We start from the raw sequence: 20,282 nt of genomic DNA, 5'->3' as shown, positions 1-20,282 counted from the left end.
TGTGTAGGTTCTTAGTCATCCAAGTCTCATAATCTTAGGTGAGGTGAATGACGTTTGTAGTAAAAAACACTTTGAGTGTTCAGTTAGAGTAAAAGAGCTCTGTAAGTGTCTGTCCATTAAAATTTGTCCAGTGTAATGGACATCAGCCCTATAAGCTAAAAAGGAAGCATAAAAATAAATAAACAAACAAACACCCACACCAGGACAGAGAGAAAAAAAGGCACCCCCATTCCCGTTACGGCCACCCAAATCACAAAGGTCCAAACACCAGCTCTTATGGTGGTGAAAGAAGGCAACACGAATCCAGAAATGTCACGCAGAGTAAAGATAAGGACCGATTCACAATGCACACCAGTGCATAGAGCCAGAAAACGTGAAAAAAGGCTTTCACCACAGCCCAAAAGCCTCCACCAACATCTGAAAGAGGCCAGAAAGCTCATGCCAGACCCACCCTAGTAGCACAAACAGCCAGGATGAGAAGCTTAAAGCACCAGAGGAACCTACGAACAGCTAACAGACCCAGAGCCCAGGAAGGACACCAGCTGGCACAACCCCAGCAGCACAGTTACCTCACCTTTTAAACAGCTTGGACCTTAGAGAGGTCCAGCAACTTACAATATATAGTATACACTATAATATAACAGAGTGGTTTTATTTTCACTGACCAAATAACCACATTTGCTCAGGGCCTTCTTGATATGACGCTTTTCTGCTTCCCTGGACACTCTATCTGTGGGGATGGTGTTGGTCACAGTGGAACACCACCAAGTCGTTGGTTCAGGTATGTGGATGGCATCTGGGTGAAGATTAAGTCTCATGATGTACCCCAATTTACTGATCACACATAATGACGGATCCTGATGGATCAGCAAGAGTCTCCATTCTTTTTCTGAGAAAACAATTTTTTTTTGTTTACGGTGACAACTCCCCCCTCCCTCCCCACAATCCTTCCACTGGGTTTGTAAACTGCCTTTGGGATGTGACAAGCACTGGACCCATCACTGGCTGCAGCTTCATGTGCATGGAATGATGTAAATGATGACAAATTTCTTCTTCCCTCATCATGCATGTGACGCTAATCGGTGTAACACATAGTGATGGGCATGTCTTAGCACTTGGCTGAGGGGCTGAGCTGCCCCACCGAATCAGTCAGTAGAATCATACTGCTGTCAGGCCACACAGCACTCTCCTCTAGCTTACAGGCCTCTGTTTACCTTCATTGAGCTACAGTGCTTACCTCTCCCTGTTGCAGTTTGTGAGATACTTGAAGGACATAATTTCCATTTGGCATATGATGTGCTTGTCAATGCCATTAAGCTCTTACACATATCAATGTCAAGCAGATGACTGTGCAGTTATTTCTCAAAGTCTTAAAGTCTGATGAAGCATCTGAGTTTAATGCCCTTAACCCAACTTTTATTTATTCAGTTTAACTAAAAGCACATGTGTGCGGTTCCAGTGAGGAAATGCTAAAGTGCCATACTCATATTGTTCCGATATTGAACAGATTTAACTGACATTTGAGCTACAAATATGTGTATCTGTTGTATTTTTTTAAACTAATATTGTAGTTACCTTACAACAATGTAATCATTATCATATTCTGATCATTATCAGAATCATTATAATAATCATAATAATTTGTCACAGTCACAGTCAGTTATACATGCAGGGTATATATGTCCAGGATGAACTTTCACTCAGTTTACCTTGTACTTTTATCAGTATCAGAATCAATATGGCTTATGGACACAAATATGCTTAAATACCTTCAAAATGACTAAAAGCCCCAACTTACAACTCATACATAACTCTCCAAAGAACAAAGATGTTCCCATTCAGATATGTTCAGATATGTTCCAAGATGTGCCTTGCAGATTCAAACATATGCACCCACTGCAGAGGCAATTCAGTTCTGTAGTGGGAATATCAATTGTATGTGTGTGTGTGTGTGTGTGTATTCACATATTTTAATCCAAAAATTTGTATAATCATTTATCCTGGTTCTTGTGTAAAAACAAATTACATAATTTATGCAGATTTGACAAGAAGATGTTTCCAGGGTAGCGGGCACAGCTGTGACCCACATCTTCATGGTTCACTGTTTGACCAGCCTGATTCACCCGAGAGCTATTGTGGACACAGATCAGCAGGGGGCATGGTATGATGGGAAAACATATTATAATATTTCCTAGATCTGAGAAACCCACAGAGAGGTTATACAAATGAAAGAGCAGAAACTCCTCAAATACAGGGCTCTGGTTAAGCTTGTTCCATTAAGGTTATGCAGCAAACAGCAAGATGTTGAAGTAATTCATGTTTCTAACAAAATATGTCAAATAAAACAGTGACACTGACAAGTAAAACTAAATTGAATTTACCTGAACTGAAATTGAGTAATCTTCTACTCTGATGAGTAAAGGGAATACCATTAGGACACAGTGATGATCTTGTGCTTGGTTTCATACTTTTATCACAAGAGGGCAGTAGTATGTCACTGAAAATTGGCCTCAACTGGGTTCACACAGAATAACTATTTATAAAATTATTATTAAGAGGCTACTTAGAATTTGTCCGAGTTAGTCACAAATAGAATTTTATGAAATATAAAGCTGATTTTCTCCTCAATTTCCAACACTAACCAAATATGACTACAAAAGCCCCCCCCCCACACACACACACACAAAAACAACCAAATAACAAATACCAAAAATAAAACAAAACAAAACTTCATTGCTCTGTAAGTTGGAGACTTACTGAGCCCAGACACTGCTCCACTAAATCAACTCGCTCTTGTCCTTCCAATTAATTCTTATCCATGACCAGTTTCATCTCCTGCGACATGGCAGGAGAGGGCTGGCTGTGATGGATGTGACATTAACGGGAAATGAAACCAGGGAGATGCAATGCCCCTGTCCAGTAGTGGCATTTGTCACTGCCCTGGTCAGGCAGATTGGGCCAGCCTTAACCAATGACTAAGATTAATGATGACGGTGGCCCTGTCTTTGTCTCCATGTGTTGTTTCCTAAAGCACATCACAGTCTCAAAAGTCTGCCTCATATTAACCCCACACACATCACAGACACAGCATCCACTTGTAAATAGGGGACTCATTGCGTTCATTTCTTCCAGTAATTGTGGTGATATGTATGCCTATTTGATTTAAAAATGACAGTTTTGGCTAAAAAATAAACTTAAACCCAGGAAGACAAAAAGAGTGGAAATTATATATTTTTACACTTAAATTTGAGTGTTTTGCAGCTATCTGGACTGGTGCGCAGTGTGGTGGGAATACCAAATCCTTGTTTATAATGAAGTAATAAAATAACCTTAAATGCACAGAAAACGGCCTTCCTCTGACAGATGAACTAGCCAGGCAGACTCAGATGGATGGGGGTTTGGGCCAATGGTATAGGAGTTCAGGGAAGCAGCATATACGCCTGGTCATCCATCATTCGCTGACACATCCAGTTATCTTCACCACATATACATGCAGATGTAATGCTGTGTTTGATCAGTAATCTGGCAATTCCTAGACAACACACATTTAAAGTTATATAACAGCTTGTTTTGATGAAGACTATCTGAATGATCTTGTTGATGATATTCACTAACCACCAATGTGTGCTAAATTCTGAAGGTACCACAGAGAGCATAATCCACTATTAAGGTCAGTCATATTAAGAGTGTAATATGTACCCATATTTAAAAGAGTCTCCATTTTACTCATGCTTGGCCAAGTGCCATCATTACATGTGGCCCAGTAATATCTGTAAAATGTTGCAAACATGCAGTTGATGCACCTGGCATGGTTGTGCATTGGTAGTCTGTAGGTGTAGGCTTTGCACGCCAATATCTTCCTGTAGCTGTATGCTGTTGCCAGGGGGTGTGTCACAAATTGAATATACAGGGAGTGCAGAATTATTAGGCAAATGAGTATTTTGTCCACATCATCCTCTTCATGCATGTTGTCTTACTCCAAGCTGTATAGGCTCGAAAGCCTACTACCAATTAAGCATATTAGGTGATGTGCATCTCTGTAATGAGAAGGGGTGTGGTCTAATGACATCAACACCCTATATCAGGTGTGCATAATTATTAGGCAACGTCCTTTCCTTTGGCAAAATGGGTCAAAAGAAGGACTTGACAGGCTCAGAAAAGTCAAAAATAGTGAGATATCTTGCAGAGGGATGCAGCAGTCTCAAAATTGCAAAGCTTCTGAAGCGTGATCATCGAACAATCAAGCGTTTCATTCAAAATAGTCAACAGGGTCGCAAGAAGCGTGTGGAAAAACCAAGGCGCAAAATAACTGCCCATGAACTGAGAAAAGTCAAGCGTGCAGCTGCCAAGATGCCACTTGCCACCAGTTTGGCCATATTTCAGAGCTGCAACATCACTGGAGTGCCCAAAAGCACAAGGTGTGCAATACTCAGAGACATGGCCAAGGTATGAAAGGCTGAAAGACGACCACCACTGAACAAGACACACAAGCTGAAACGTCAAGACTGGGCCAAGAAATATCTCAAGACTGATTTTTCTAAGGTTTTATGGACTGATGAAATGAGAGTGAGTCTTGGTGGGCCAGATGGATGGGCCCGTGGCTGGATTGGTAAAGGGCAGAGAGCTCCAGTCCGACTCAGACGCCAGCAAGGTGGAGGTGGAGTACTGGTTTGGGCTGGTATCATCAAAGATGAGCTTGTGGGGCCTTTTCTGGTTGAGGATGGAGTCAAGCTCACTCCCAGTCCTACTGCCAGTTTCTGGAAGACACCTTCTTCAAGCAGTGGTACAGGAAGAAGTCTGCATCCTTCAAGAAAAACATGATTTTCATGCAGGACAATGCTCCATCACACGCGTCCAAGTACTCCACAGCGTGGCTGGCAAGAAAGGGTATAAAAGAAGAAAAACTAATGACATGGCCACCTTGTTCACCTGATCTGAACCCCATTGAGAACCTGTGGTCCATCATCAAATGTGAGATTTACAAGGAGGGAAAACAGTACACCTCTCTGAACAGTGTCTGGGAGGCTGTGGTTGCTGCTGCACGCAATGTTGATGGTGAACAGATCAAAACACTGACAGAATCCATGGATGGCAGGCTTTTGAGTGTCCTTGCAAAGAAAGGTGGCTATATTGGTCGCTGATTTGTTTTTGTTTTGTTTTTGAATGTCAGAAATGTATATTTGTGAATGTGGAGATGTTATATTGGTTTCACTGGTAAGAATAAATAATTGAAATGGATATATATTTGTTTTTTGTTAAGTTGCCTAATAATTATGCACAGTAATAGTCACCTGCACACAGATATCCCCCTAAAATAGCTAAAACTAAAAACAAACTAAAAACTACTTCCAAAAACATTCAGCTTTGATATTAATGAGTTTTTTGGGTTCATTGAGAACATGGTTGTTGTTCGATAATAACATTATTCCTCAAAAATACAACTTGCCTAATAATTCTGCACTCCCTGTAGATAATGTGGAATACCGGCTACTTTTGTCCATGTTTGCAATATAGTTAGTCCTTTATATTTGTCTACCGAAAACATTATCTGTACTTCTGATGCTTTTTTATATTACTATTTTATACCTTTTCATCTATTTGGTGAACTGTGGTGTCACATCTTTACCTGTTCAAACCAGTAGCGGCTCATCAATAGAGGGTGCTAAGCTACTGCCCCCATAAAAATACTGCATGGAAAAAAATCCATCACATTTAATTACAAATATATGATATACCATACAAATAAGAACAGTTTGCTCATACAAAATGTGTGGTAGCCTTCATGTTTGTGGCGGAGGTGTGGTCCCGGGCGCGTCTGCAGGAGAGGAGTGGTGCAGTGGGCTCAACGGGGCGGTGCTGGAGATGCCGGTGAGAACAGCTGTCGGTCCCAGCTGATTTCCCTCTTTTTCCGCTCCTCTCCGTCTCACTATAAAAAGGGAAGGAAACCATTATCAGTCCAAATCGCCATCAGCTGTTCTCACCGGCATCTCCAGCACCGCCCTGTTGAGCCCACTGCACCACTCCTCCCCTGCAGACGCGCCCGGGACCACACCTCCGCCACAATGTCCTTGCTAGAATGCATTTAGTGATCAAACTGCATTACATTATGCGTTAGGTTCTTGTGAATAATATAATTATGTTTCGACTTCCTTTTATGGTTGCCAGCTAAATGGGAGTGGGACAGATTAATATACTTTGCTTGTCCTTCCATGATGGCTCCTCCTCTTCCTCCTCTTTCTTGGGTTTCTGCTGCCTGAGGTATTCACTGAGCAGACAGTCGGTTGGGGCCATCTTCCTGATGTATTCGTGGATGTTCGTTGTTTCATCCTGGACTCTGGTACTGACACTCACTAGTCCCCGGCCTCCTTCCTTCCGCTTAGTGTACAGCCTCAGGGTGCTGGACTTGGGGTGAAACCCTCCGTGCATGGTCCGGAGCTTACTTGTCTTGATGTCAGTGGCTTTTATCTCCTCCTTTGTCCATCTTATTATCCCAGCAGGGTATCTGATCACAGGCAGGGCGTAGGTGTGGATAGCCTGGATCATGTTCTTAATGTATACACATCCAGAAATGCATATACTATTATATATTGTACATATATTTATTAGTTTCAGATGTAGCCATTCTTGTATTTTGCTTGTTTACATTATTGTATTTTGCACAACTCTGTTGCTTGTGAAGCTCGCACACAAGAATTTCACTCACATGTGCTGTACCAATGTACCTGCACATGTGATGTGACAATAAAAGTGATTTGATTTGATTTGATTTAATGTTCAGCTGACTCCTCAGGACTTGCCTGACCCTCTGCAGATACTTGGTGGGTGCAGCTTTCCTAGCGGCCTCTTCGTGGTTCCCATTTGCCTGTGGGATCCCCAGGTACTTGTAGCTGTCCTCTATGTCTGCAATGTTGTCTTCTGGTAGTTTGATCCCCTCAGTTCTGACTACCTTCCCTCCCTTTGTTATCATCTGACTACACTTCTCCAGTCTGAATAACATTCCGATGTCATTGCTGTATATCCTGGTAGTGTGGATCAGTGAATCGATGTCTCGTTCACTCTTGGGATACAGCTTGATGTCATCCATGTACAGGAGGTGGCTGACAACTGCTCCATTCCGTAGTCAGTATCTGTAGCCAGTCTTGTCAATGATCTCACTGAGGGGGTTCATGCCATTCAGTGAGATCATTGTGGGGACAGAGCATCTTACTTGATGGTGACTTGTACAATGGGCTTGAAGTTTCCCTCCAGTGTTGTACACCATATCCTCACTGAGTTCCTGATAAAGGCTCTTAGGGTCCTGTTGACCTTGTATAGTTCTAGGCATTCCAGGATCCAGATGTGGGGCGCTGAGTAATAGGCCTTCTTGTAGTCAATCCAGGCAGTGCACAGGTTGGTCAGCCTAGTCTTGCAATCTTGGCTGACTACGCCCTCTGCCAGTAGCTGGTGTTTTGCGCCTCTGGTATTCTAGCCAGACCCCACACACCTGCCCCACCAACCTCCCTGGCACTGACCCTTGAGTTCACCTCACCACCCCTCCCCTGCAACTGAGCCATGGACCACACCCCTGCCACTGAGGGTGCTGGTTCTGTGGAGAATAGCTGGTTTATTCTCCTGCCTTCTATCTCTCTGGTGTACCTCTTCAAGCGGCTGTCCAAGGCTGTGAGTGTTTCCTTGGCAGTTTCCAAGGCCTCAGGTATGGACAGCTTCCTGTATTTCCTAGGCACCTACTTCATCGCACCTTTCTGCAGCTCTAATAGTTGGCTAACCTCCCTTCGTGCTACCTTGCATCCCATGATGCACTTCTTCCTCTTCAGTCACATTTCTCACTCTCTATGTGTTAATAGACCTCTCAGCACTGAATCACACTTGTTATTAATCTCTCTCTCTTCCACAGCATGTCATTTTATCCGATCTTCCTTCTCTCACCCCAATCAGTCATGGCAGATGGCTGTCCCTCCCTGAGTTTTTCCTTCCCACTGTCGCCAAAGCGCTTGTGCATAGGGGGTAATATGATAATTTGCCTTGAGGCAACTGTTGTTGTAATTTGGTGCTATGTAAATAAAACTGATTTGAACAGAATTTAATTGAAACGCTCACCCTTGCCTCACACCTACACAAAACAACTACCTCCAGCCCTCACCCCTCCCGTCTGATCCCCTACCTGCACTAAGGATCTGCAAAGAGGATGTGGCTGCTGAGACAGAAAACCAGGAAGGCTGTTGGTGTGTCCCCTTCGTGCCTGAAAGTTTTTACTGGCCAACTAGCCCGCCATCTTCACCTGGATCTTTAACACATCTCTACAGCTGTGTGAAGTGCCCTCCTGCTTGAAACGCTCGACCACCATTCTGATCCCAACGAAGTCCACCATCACAGGATTAAGTGACTACAGGCCTGTCGCCCTAATGTCTGTAGTCATGAAGTGCTTTGGGACTGCACAACATACTGGATTACCTTGACCAACCTGGGACATACACCAGGATACTGTTTGTGGACTTCAGCTCTGCCTTTAGCACCATAATCCCAGATGTCTTCCACCGAAAGCTAACACTGTCCCCGCCTTCACCTTTTAGTGGATTACCAGCTTCCTGATGGACAGGCAGCAGCAGGTGAGGCTAAGGGGGCATCACATCCCACTACTCAGTTTTGCACTTATCGTTTCCTTAGTTTTTTAAGACTTTATTAAACCGAATGTTTCTATTTTTTTTTCTTGGATGAAAAGAGAAAAGTTGAACCAGAGTTTCTTGCTTGTGTGCACAACTTGTGTGTATAACAAATAAAGATTATTCTGATTTTGATTCCTGGCTGCTCCAGTCAGCACCCTAAATTTACCTTGCTCCTCTTGTGTTCATCGGAACGTGAATGTGTGTGAACATTAGAAAGCACGTGTGAATGGGTGAGTAAGACATGTTGTATAAAGCACTTTAAGTGCTCAAAAGGAGTAGAAAAGTCTATTTATCTCTCTAACCTGCTCTGCCAGTCACTCAATTCCAATCAATTCTCCTTTAATCCCCAACCTCGCACACAACTCCCTATAAGACTTTTCATTTGCCACCTCTGTCTTTGCTGTACACCAAGCCTCCCAGTACACTTGTCTACTTTTCTCTTGGTTTCTAATAGTAATCCTGCAGACTACCTAGCTGCAGATACCATTTTGCAGTCTCCTATCTATTTCAGACTGCACATTCTGCACATTCTATGTGCTCCTTCGTGCACTCTTACACACTGTATGTTTCAGTCTAAAAGGTGCCAGATCAAACTCACCTGCTAACACTGAGAAAAAAGTCAGTTGCTATGGTAGCATCTTGTGCATTATATAAACAAACAGCAGAAGCAGGAACAACCTACATATACACAATAATTTTGGTGTAAAAAGATTTTTGTAAGGATTTTATGTAAGGCTTTGGAAGACTCACTGCTAACACATAGATAAGGACTCATTATCATACTTGTATTTTTGTAAAGCTCTCATGCATGTGCCTGGCACAGCCCAGATGCTGTGGAGTCATCGGTCCTGCATGGCTTCCTACTGTGAGGAAGGCATGCAGGAGTCTTTACTCTTCTCTCTCTGTCTCTGTTTCTCTGTCTCTCTCACGCACACACAATGCTAGTTTGGATGTGGCTCATGCTGGTGTAACTAATGCTTTTGTTCATTGCCCTTTATAATCTTTGTAACAGAATTAATAACCTCAGCAGTCCTTTGTCCTAAATAAGGACTTGGTTACTTAGTACACTTAAGCCCTTTTTGGTAGGTGAATCAATCTTTTGCTCCCTAGCCAACATGGCAAATGGACTGATTCTTATATAGCGCTTTTCTGCCCTCCTGGAGTACTCAAAGCGCTCTATACAGCATGCCACATTCACCCATTCTTCTATGCTTTTAAGTGCTTACTATCTACCATTCACACACATTCATACTCCGATAGATGCATCTTGCCCAAGGATATTTGGCATACAAACTGGGGGAGCCAGGGATCGAACCACCAACCTTCCAATCAGTAGATGACCTGCTCTACCTCCTGAGTTACAGCCACCCCCATGCAGTTTGTTTGGCACCACCATGTGCAAAGCGGGACCTAGAAGGAGGAGGAGGGGATGATACCATCTCCAGCTGAGTCTGGTTGAAGGTAACAGTGATGCCTGCCAACAGAACCCAGGGGACAGGGCTTAATGTGACTGAGGTGGTGGAGCAGAGAAGTCACTGTCCGTCCCTAGGGGATATGAATGTTGATTAAACATGTGCTCAGCCTTGGATATTGAGTAATTGGTTGTGGAGCAAATGTCAAGCATTTGTTAATTTCAGTATTATGTGGGGGTTCATAGTTTGTGATCGGTGAAGGAGGACAGACATGAGACATGTCTGTTTGTTCTCAGTGAGAAAAGGTGCTACTTGTCTTTAGGTGACGAATTCAGTCATATGACTGGAATGTGATATCCAAAAATTACTAAAAAATAAATAGCATTTCTAGCACTGTGAGAGCGAACCAGAAAACCTAGAGAAAACCTATACCGGAGAACAGTTACAATCCTACTGAAAGCCACTCCCTTTTTTACATTAAATTAATTAATTACTGAACGTTTATAACAAGACAAAAATTTTAATTAAATGTCAACATTTTGACCCAAGGAGAACAGGACTTAGTTCCAGGTGAAAGGAACTCTTAATGCTTTAGAATACTAAGAGACACCAGTGCAAAAAGCAAACATAGATGAGCAGGTTTGTAAAGGCAGGAAGGTGAATGCTGTGGCAATATAGTTTAGAGCTGGAAACCATGCTGGGAAGCCTTGCTGGGAATTTGTCTCATATTGGTCAAAAATCATTATTGTCAGTCTGAAAATGTTAGTGCTGATATTAGCATTTTGTCTGAAACAGCAAGGTAGACTTACATTTGTATTCACATATTTCATAAATATACACACTGGATAAGACGTCTTTAAACTTTTCTGTTTGGTAGGAAGGGAGACTTCAGTCAATAAACTTTGACTTCAGTCAAAGTATTGACCGGTATAATGATCTGGCAGGAGAAAGAGGCAACAAACTGAAATGTCATATATTACGCCAGCTAAAGTTTGAGATATGAGTCACTTTTAGTGGTCTGGTACATAATTAACCCATATTTCTGATAGCATTTAAAGTATTCATCTGATTTGGCGACAGTGACATTGTCTGAGTCTTCCTTCAAAATCTTTATAAAATGTAATCTGACACATTCTTTTCACCCAGACAACTCCTGCAACACTCGCAGAAACAGTTTTAGCATTAGTGGCGAATTAGGAGCCCTCACTGTGAATACTGGAAAAAAAAATTCTGCGCCATCATCTGTGCAACCAGAACTGCATACACCTCGTGTTTCTATCACTATTTTGTGTAGGTGCTTTGAGCTCTAAATGCAAAATCTGGATGTGGTTTATTTCTTCCAATCCAATCTAATGAGCATCATCTCTGTCTAGGGATGCAGGCTGTGGTTCTTGAATCTTCTTTGTGTGGCTGGACAGGTGTCTAACTGAATGATGAATGGCCCTGTTTCTCCCCACATAATTGGCTACTCGCTGTTTGGTCTTAGACTGCCTGCATGTCTGCTGGGCAGCTACCTCCATCTGTCAATCAACAACCTGCTGCTGCCTGGCTGGACCTCTGATAGCTATGCTAATGTGCAGTCCTCATGCCCCATTGGCTGAATGTGTGCTGGTCCAAGCTAATCCATTAAAGCGGTGACAGTAATAATCTCTCCCCAAACACAGGGCTCCAAGTGTGCTAAATGTTATTTGACCGTTCCTGTCACATTGGTGCTGCCAAGTGCACCGGTGAGGAGATGGATGAGCCTAGCTCTGGGCACTCATTCATCACCTGCTGACTTGTGTTTTTGTGCTGTATCAATAATTTAAGGGTTTCTGTGATTTTTGATTTGTTTCAATAAAGATTTTTTTTTCTCCGTTTCATTTTGTTTTGGGTAAAATTACTATACATTTGGTGTGTTTATTGTGTAAAATTTAATTTGAAAGTTCATAAATTGTTAGTCACCGTTTTCTTTAATAATGTAAATCGACTTCTTAACCAGCTATGCTTGAAAGAACAGGAACAAAATATATGTAATCAATCCAGCTCTCTTCACAATTACTACTGTTTTCTCACACTGTGTATAAATATGCTTATGTGATGAAATATCACTGACCAGGATTGAATTTTCCGATAAGCAATAATGCTAAGAGTTTATTTTTTACAATAATTGCGCTGCCTTATTGCAGTAAATATAATCAACAATAAAGAGACACGCAAGACCAAATATTTAATCTGTCCAGTGTGACACACCCATTCTTAGATTCACAGGTAGCCATCCCACATGTGTTGGCATCTTTGTAATTTCATTAAACCCAGTGCATATTCGGTGTGTTTATTGTGTAATACTTCATTTAAAAGGTCAGAATTTGTTAGTGTTAGTGTTGTGTGTGTGTGTGTGTGTGTGTGTGTGTGTGTGTGTGTGTGTGTGTGTGTGTGTGTGTGTGTGTGTGTGTGTGTGTGTGTGTGTTTACGTGCAACACTGGGCCTGGAGCCAGCCACACATGTCAACAATCAAACTCACCTGCTGTTGATAATCCTCATCAGGACCTCACTATTTAACAGAGGGGCTTAGGTTCAGTCAGTGGTGGATTGTTGAGTCTCACAGTCAGTAAAATGCTGGTTCATTAAGGTGAACCTGTCATTTTTCAGAGAGAAGCTAACTAATCATTGTGTCTTGTTTTGCCAGGAACCCTGTGAGGAGAGTGTGGAGGGAGCCGAGCACCCTTTGTAAATACTGCATTGAAAATTGTATATCACACCACAGGCCAAGACAAAATTTGTCTTCTGTCAGCCCCACTTGACCCAGCTGACCCACCTGACCTAACCGCTGTACTTGCAGTTTACCACGATTTAGCTAAAGTGTTTAGCAAAGACCTAGCTCTCTCTCCTGCCTCACCGTCCCCACGACTGTGGCATTGATTTGCTTCCCGGGGCCCTCCCTTCCTACTATCCGTCTATACAGTCTCTCTAAAATGGAGGGGAAAGTCATGGAGTATTATATTACCGATTCTTGGGCTGCCGGGAAAATTCTGTCCATGTTCCCACTTGGTGCAGGTTTTTTTTTCTTCGTAGAAAAAAAAAGACAAGTCTCTCTGCCCCTGTACCGATTTTTGTGGTTTGAGCAAAATCATGGGAAAAAGAACAAGTACCCTTGCCCTCTTTTGTCTTCAGCTTTTGAGTTACTGCAAGGAGTTACTATGTTCACCAAGCTTCATTTACGTAATTCTTACCATCCTCTCAGAATCAGAGAGGGAGATGAATGGAATCGAATAGCTGGTTATGCCATTTGGACTCAGTAATGTAAATAGTACAGAGAGTAAAGTACAGATACCTGAAAATTCTACTTAAATACTTTAACAAAGTATTTATACTTTACCACATCTGAAAACCAGATGCGAAATTCATACTATGCATTAATAGCACTGGTATGAGTCATCCACCAAAGCAACATCCATCCTTTAACTATTGAAGCGTAGTTTGTCATTTTGGGTATGAGACATGTAATTTTAATTAATCTTTTAAAATTCACTTTAGTTTGTCTTTGAACTCAAAAGTTCAAAGACAAACTAAAAAATCTAGGTTCTCTTAAAAAGTATATGTACTGTATGTACGGCTGCAAATTTTTGGTTACCAACTTGTAAATCTTGTTCATATCCCAGTCAGCATTCCCAAATGAGAATCTATGAAAGTTCTTGCATGTCCAATGGGGCATTTATAAAGGGACTGCAGAGGCAAAAAAGCCACATTTCAGCCAAAATAAAATTCATGCCAACGTGATCAATGTTAACGAAATGGCTTTGGCCATCATGCTCACTTATGATAATACTGAATTCATTAAAGTGACTGGAAATGCCACAAGAGCAGTGCAAAAAAGTGTGATGTGAAATCAGTCATGAATAAAACATGAAAATAAACTGCACAAATAGCCAATGACTGAGGAAAAACAAATGAAAGTTCCTATCTAGAAAATGTATGCTCATACAAAACTTAGTGGCCTGTGGCAAACTTTGCCAATTATGCTTTAGGAGATTTTCGAAATTAAAGAGAGATCTTTTTATAATTCTTTTAAGTAATAGATATTTATGACTGTCAGTATCATTCAACACAGTCAGATATGCAGCAACTAAGAGTTTAAGTACACACATTTACGTATTTAAGCAGAAACTATTCTCAATTCCAATCAATCAACAGTATGGTTCCACAGGTAACAATGTCAGTCACTGAGGTGTGTAAAACACCAATTTCTTCTTCTTCTTCTTCTTCTTCTTCTTCTTCTTCTTTTTTACTGTTGAGAATCTGATGTAAGTGGTCGTGGTGTACTGTCTCTTTGAAATGGTTCTGTTAGGTGTCATTGCAGGCAAAGGACAGAGGCACTGCCACCCATGAGAACTTCGTATTGAGAGGATTCATTTCATCAAGAAGAGCATTCATTGTGGAGCCAAATTGTTTCCACTGAGTCCACCCTTGACTACTTGGATTGAAGCCCGAGAAACTCTGAGGAAAACTGTCTGTTTCTACACAGTACTATCTCACACAAGCAGCACTGCTCGTTGCTGTAATCTAATTTTTTTTTTAAAAACCCGGAGGATCTGGAAATGCTTCACATCAGATGCTGTCACACCACCCCAGTGCTGCTGTCATCAGCACTGCTGTGTGAGCAACAGCGGTGAGCACTATTGTAATGTAAGGATCGAGAAAAGTGGCTGTGAGTTCAGAAACTTTACAGTCTTGCCCCCTTCCTCATCCCTTGCTGCTTCATGTACACCAAAGCCCTGCACATCTGTCCTTTGTGTGCATCCATCAGCCCAGACACACAGCTTAAAGACAAAATGATGGTTCAATCCCTGGCTATTCCAGTCTGCATGCCAAAGTATCCTTGGGCAAGATATTGGACCACACACTCACAAAAGTGAAATTGAGTGGTTGATACATTCACAAGAGTCTAACATGTAATTTGTAAAATTTGTAAAACAAAATACTTTTATGTTTCTATAGTGAACGTAATTTATTCATGTACAATCTGAATGAAATTCAACAACTTAAAACTAAATTTCTTTTATTTTTTTATTTTTTATTCTTTTTTTAGTGAGAGTGGTTAGAGTCCTGGACTTGTGATATCACAAGATCTTGCGAGATTTAAAATTTTAGGGAAATCGCTCGGTTTATAAGACGCTGAAAAGCATACAGACACCACATGTACGATATTGTGATTTATACGGGAGGATCGGCTGCTTGCGTCGGCGGCTAGGTGGCTGCAGTCCGCGGAGTTGGAGGGTGAGGCATGCATGCTGGCAAAAGTAGCCCTGGAACAGTTTGCAGAGGGCCTGGTTGGGAAGTGGCACACTGTGTCCGCTGCTATAGACCGGCGAGCCTGGAAGTTGGGGTCACTCTTGCCACAGAGAGCAGCTCAGATACCAGGGAACAAGTGCTGGAAGTGTGGGCTGCTGGGACACCTGAGTTGGCACAGGTGTTCTGCATCGCTGGGGCTCTGGCACCAAAAAGGACGTACAGCATTCTGGTAAGGTGTCACCAGGCTTTGGTGGACACGGGCTACATGCAGACTATGATCCTCCAGACTCTGGTTCATCCCAAGGCATTACTGGAGGCAGAGTGGGTGAAGGTTAAATGTGTGTATGGGGACATCCACAAATATTCCACAGTGCTGCTGGTTACTAAATTTAAACTTTTCCACATTTTGTCACGTTACAGCCACAAACATGAATCAATTTTATTAGAATTCCACGTGAAAGACCAACACAAAGTGGTGTACACGTGAGAAGTGGAACGAAAATCCTACATGATTCCAAACATTTTTTACAAATAAATAACTGAAAAGTGGGGTGTGCGTAATTACTCAGCCCCCTTTGGTCTGAGTGCAGTCAGTTGCCCATAGACATTGCCTGATGAGTGCTAATGACTAAATAGAATGCACCTGTGTGTAATCTAATGTCAGTACAAATACAGCTGCTCTGTGACGGCCTCAGAGGTTGTCTAAGAGAATATTGGGAGCAACAACACCATGAAGTCCAAAGAACACACCAGACAGGTCAGGGATAAAGGTTTTGAGAAATTTAAAGCAGCCTTAGGCTACAAAAAGATTTCCCAAGCCTCGAATATCCCACGGAGCACTGTTCAAGCCATCATTCAGAAATGGAAGGAGTATGGCACAACTGTAAACCTACCAAGACAAGGCCGTCCACCTAAACTCACAGGCTGAACAAGGAGAGCGCTGATCAGAAATGCAGCCAAGAGACCCATGGCGACTCTGGACGAGCTGCAGAGATCTACAGCTCAGGTGGGGGAATCTGTCCATAGGACAACTATTAGTTGTGCACTGCACAAAGTTGGCCTTTATGGAAGAGTGGCAAGAAGAAAGCCATTGTTAACAGAACACCATAAGAAGTCCAGTTTGCAGTTTGCTACAAGCCATGTGGGGGACACGGCAAACATGTGGAAGAAGGTGCTCAGGTCAGATGAGACCAAAATGGAACTTTTTTGCCAAAATGCAAAACACTATGTGTGGTGGAAAACTAACACTGCACATCACTCTGAACACACCATCCCCACTGTCAAATATGGTGGTGGCAGCATCATGCTTTGGGGGTGCTTCTCTTCAGCAGGGACAGGGAAGCTGGCCAGAGTTGATGGGAAGATGGATGGAGCCAAATACAGGGCAGTCTTGGAAGAAAACCTCTTGGAGTCTGCAAAGACTTGAGACTGGGGCGGAGGTTCACCTTCCAGCAGGACAACGACCCTAAACATAAAGCCAGGGCAACAATGGAATGGTTTAAAACAAAACATATCCATGTGTTAGAATGGCCCAGTCAAAGTCCAGATCTAAATCCAATCGAGAATCTGTGGCAAGATCTGAAAACTGCTGTTTGCAAACGCTGTCCATCTAGTCTGACTGAGCTGGAGCTGTTTTGTACAGAAGAATGGGCAAGGATTTCAGTCTCTAGATGTTCAAAGCTGGTAGAGACATTCCTTAAAAGACTGGCAGCTGTAATTGCAGTGGAGCGGTTTTACATGACTGACTTTCTGACTTTCTACACTCTTGGAGCACTCGGGGCCCTTTATACAACATGCCTCATTCACCAGTTCATACAAACACTTTTTTCTGTGCTTAAATGCTTTGTATCTATTCTATCTGCCCCTGCCTGAGCCTGGTTCTGCTGGAAGTCTCTTCCTGTGAAAAGGGAGTTTTTCCTTACCATTATCTCCAAAGCGCTTGGTCATAGGGGGTCATATGATTTTGGGGGTTTTCTGTTTTCTTTTTATTATTGTCGGGTCTTTACCTTACACTGTTGTTGTGATATTTCTATATAAATAAAGTTGAATAGAAATTGAATGTATCTCTTGCCACATTCTTACTTTGATGGATGCATCTGAAAGCAATTTGGGGTTAGTATCTTGGATGAAGACTGGAGCAGCCAGGGATCAAACCATGAACCTTCCAATTAGTTGTTCTCATTTTACGCATTCAGGAACATAAAGCTGTACCAAATGTGATATGAGGTTGGCCTTTGTGACAAGTGAGAAATGTTCCACCCTTTAATAGATGTATTTATGGAAATATTCACAAATTATTCACTCACTTCGGTATTCTGAGTCTATATTTTTTGTTAATGAAGGATACATTCCTTAAAAAGCATTTATTTTGGTTATCCTTTGTTTTGGGGAGAACATAACACAGAACTGCAACACTTTCTTTTTTTTTTTTAATCTGTAAAGAAATTTTCTGCTTTATGCCAGCAGCCTAAATGGAGCTTACTTGGATCAATAGATATCAAATAGAGAGTAAATTATCTGAATGGAATTTAATGGACCTCTTGTGTAGGTAAACAATACAGCCAGAAGTAAATTTCTCTGCATGAGGAGTTTGGAGACGGAGGGTTGGTGGTTGGGAGCAGTGGGGTCAGGGGTTGTAGAGATGTGTTAACTATAGTGTGAGGAACTGTCAAACAGACTGGACAACAGTGGCTACAAAAATGTCAGGTGAAAAAACTGGGACGACATGTGTCACTTTAATTCCAGAGCAAAGGCCACTGCTGCAAGTTTAATGTCCAGAGTGCCTGTCCAAATCCTCATCTGTCTCACACTAATCAGTAGGAAAACATTTATATTCAGAGCCTCGTGGACAGAGCTGCAGGGGAAGAAGGGTCTGGCTGACATAAAATACTGATTTCTTTATAAAACTCAGGGAATGTGACACTGATGGTCTGAGTTAGGCAAGAATATCTTTCACTGACAAGACACCGGAGAGTGACACCGGCTGGGATCACGCCCGCCATGATTTCCTCCTCTTCCTGTTATTACTCCTGCCCCATCTTACAATAAGCTATTTATTAAATAATTAAGATTTATACTATTCTTTTTTAAATGTTCATCTATGTCAGTGCATACAATACTACTAAAAATACTACTATAATATTCTATTATGCTATATGCTGGGTACATGTGTGTTTATAGCTGTTGGGAATCATAAAATTAAATGGACTTATATAGCCATTTTCTAGTCTCATTAACCACAATTTAGATAAAGGCTTCTCTCCACACTTTATTTTACTTATTCTACATTTACGCAGCAAGCGTGCTCAACCACTGTCCCATTCAAATATTCATCCACATCAAGAGAAATTTAAGGAGAATCAAAGAGGTAAACCATATGGAAACAGTCACACTACATCCCAGAAGCACACGTAAACTAACACTGTGTTGATGCATGCCCAATCATCCAGGTAAAGAAATCCCAAAAAGTTGATTCTGTTCATCTGGACATAGTGTTTTCAGTGGGAGAAATGTGCAGTGTTAATTAATACTCCACATTTACTTTCATCAGCACATGTATGCTCAAACCAAAATGATTCAGAGAAAGAAAGATTGAGTTGGCGCAAATACCGCATGCATTAAGTAATGGGTGCAGTGCATCAGCAGTATATTATCTAGGACAGTGGCTAGGGCTTGTTGACAGGATGAAGACATGATTGAGAAAATGAGACCTCAAGGAATGACCAAGTCATCAGCACCACCAACTCTTTTCTCAAAACACCTTCTTTCGATGTATTTATGTCTTATCATTTGCCGTGAAACCCACAGTAAACTCACCATGTGGGGGGTTTCAGTTCTCTTTGGACTAATTCTCTTTGCTTTTTTCTTCATTTAATTAAATTATTCATGTCTTTGTATTTATGATAAACTGTTTAGGACAAGCATCTGGATTATTTAAAATAAGGCAGGTGCCATCATTCCACTGGTATGTGGTGGTGGATACAAGGTCCAGTTTTTTGACCATTTCATTCACTCTTTCACTTTTATGTGCACAGGTGCATGTAAATAAATAGAACATCCATCCATACATACATTTTCTTCCACTTATCCAGGTTTGGATGTGGGGCAGCAAGTCTAAGCAGAAAATCCCAGACCTCTTTCACCTTGGTCAACTCCCCAGCTCATGCATAAAGCAAATAATCTATGTATTGCCATTCATGGAATTAATTTTCTTGCACATAATTTTAACAACTTGTGTGCTTATTAGTAGAAACCATGCACACAAAGAAGCCATCATACTGGCAAGAGTGTCAAAGCTTAATTTTGCTTTCTCAAACCAACCTGACTTTTGACCCTTTGGAGGGCAGAGCACAAAGAGAGGAGGGTAATACTGACAATACTGAAAACTTTCACTGGATTATTTTAATGCTCAAAAAATCTTAAAAACCAGAGGATTCTAAGGTGAGTTCTGAGGCCTCGACACTATTGTCCCATTAGTCTCTTATACTGTATCACAATATTGCATACTTCATTATGATTTTAAAATGATTTTTAAAATGATTTTTGCACTTAATGCAAGATATTTTTGCTTGAAATAAGTTTAAAAAATTTTTTGCCAATGGAACAAATGAAAATTCTTCAGATCCAAGATGCACTGTCTAAAAACAAGTTCCCATATCTCACTGAAATGTTACTCTGCAGCTGATTGTGTCTCATTTTAAGTGTGATGAGATATTTTGACTAGAAATTAGACAAATATACTTGATAAGATTTTGAGTTTTGCAGTGCACTGTGTTGGAGACAGACTGATCTTATGATATTCAGCTGGAAGTATACTCATGGTCTCAGCCTTGCTGCCATTTGAGACAAGGTAATTGTTACAGAGCCAATTACCCGAACCCAACTGACTTTCTACAATTTTTCTAATAATTTACTAACAAATGGCAATTTTGAAATA

This window comes from Diplotaxodon limnothrissa, linkage group LG15 (assembly GCF_057381915.1).
Source record: "Diplotaxodon limnothrissa isolate DT_005_m linkage group LG15, D_limnothrissa_male_GT1.1, whole genome shotgun sequence".
Lineage (NCBI taxonomy): Eukaryota > Metazoa > Chordata > Actinopteri > Cichliformes > Cichlidae > Diplotaxodon > Diplotaxodon limnothrissa.
Note: the sequence above shows the minus strand (reverse complement) of the source record.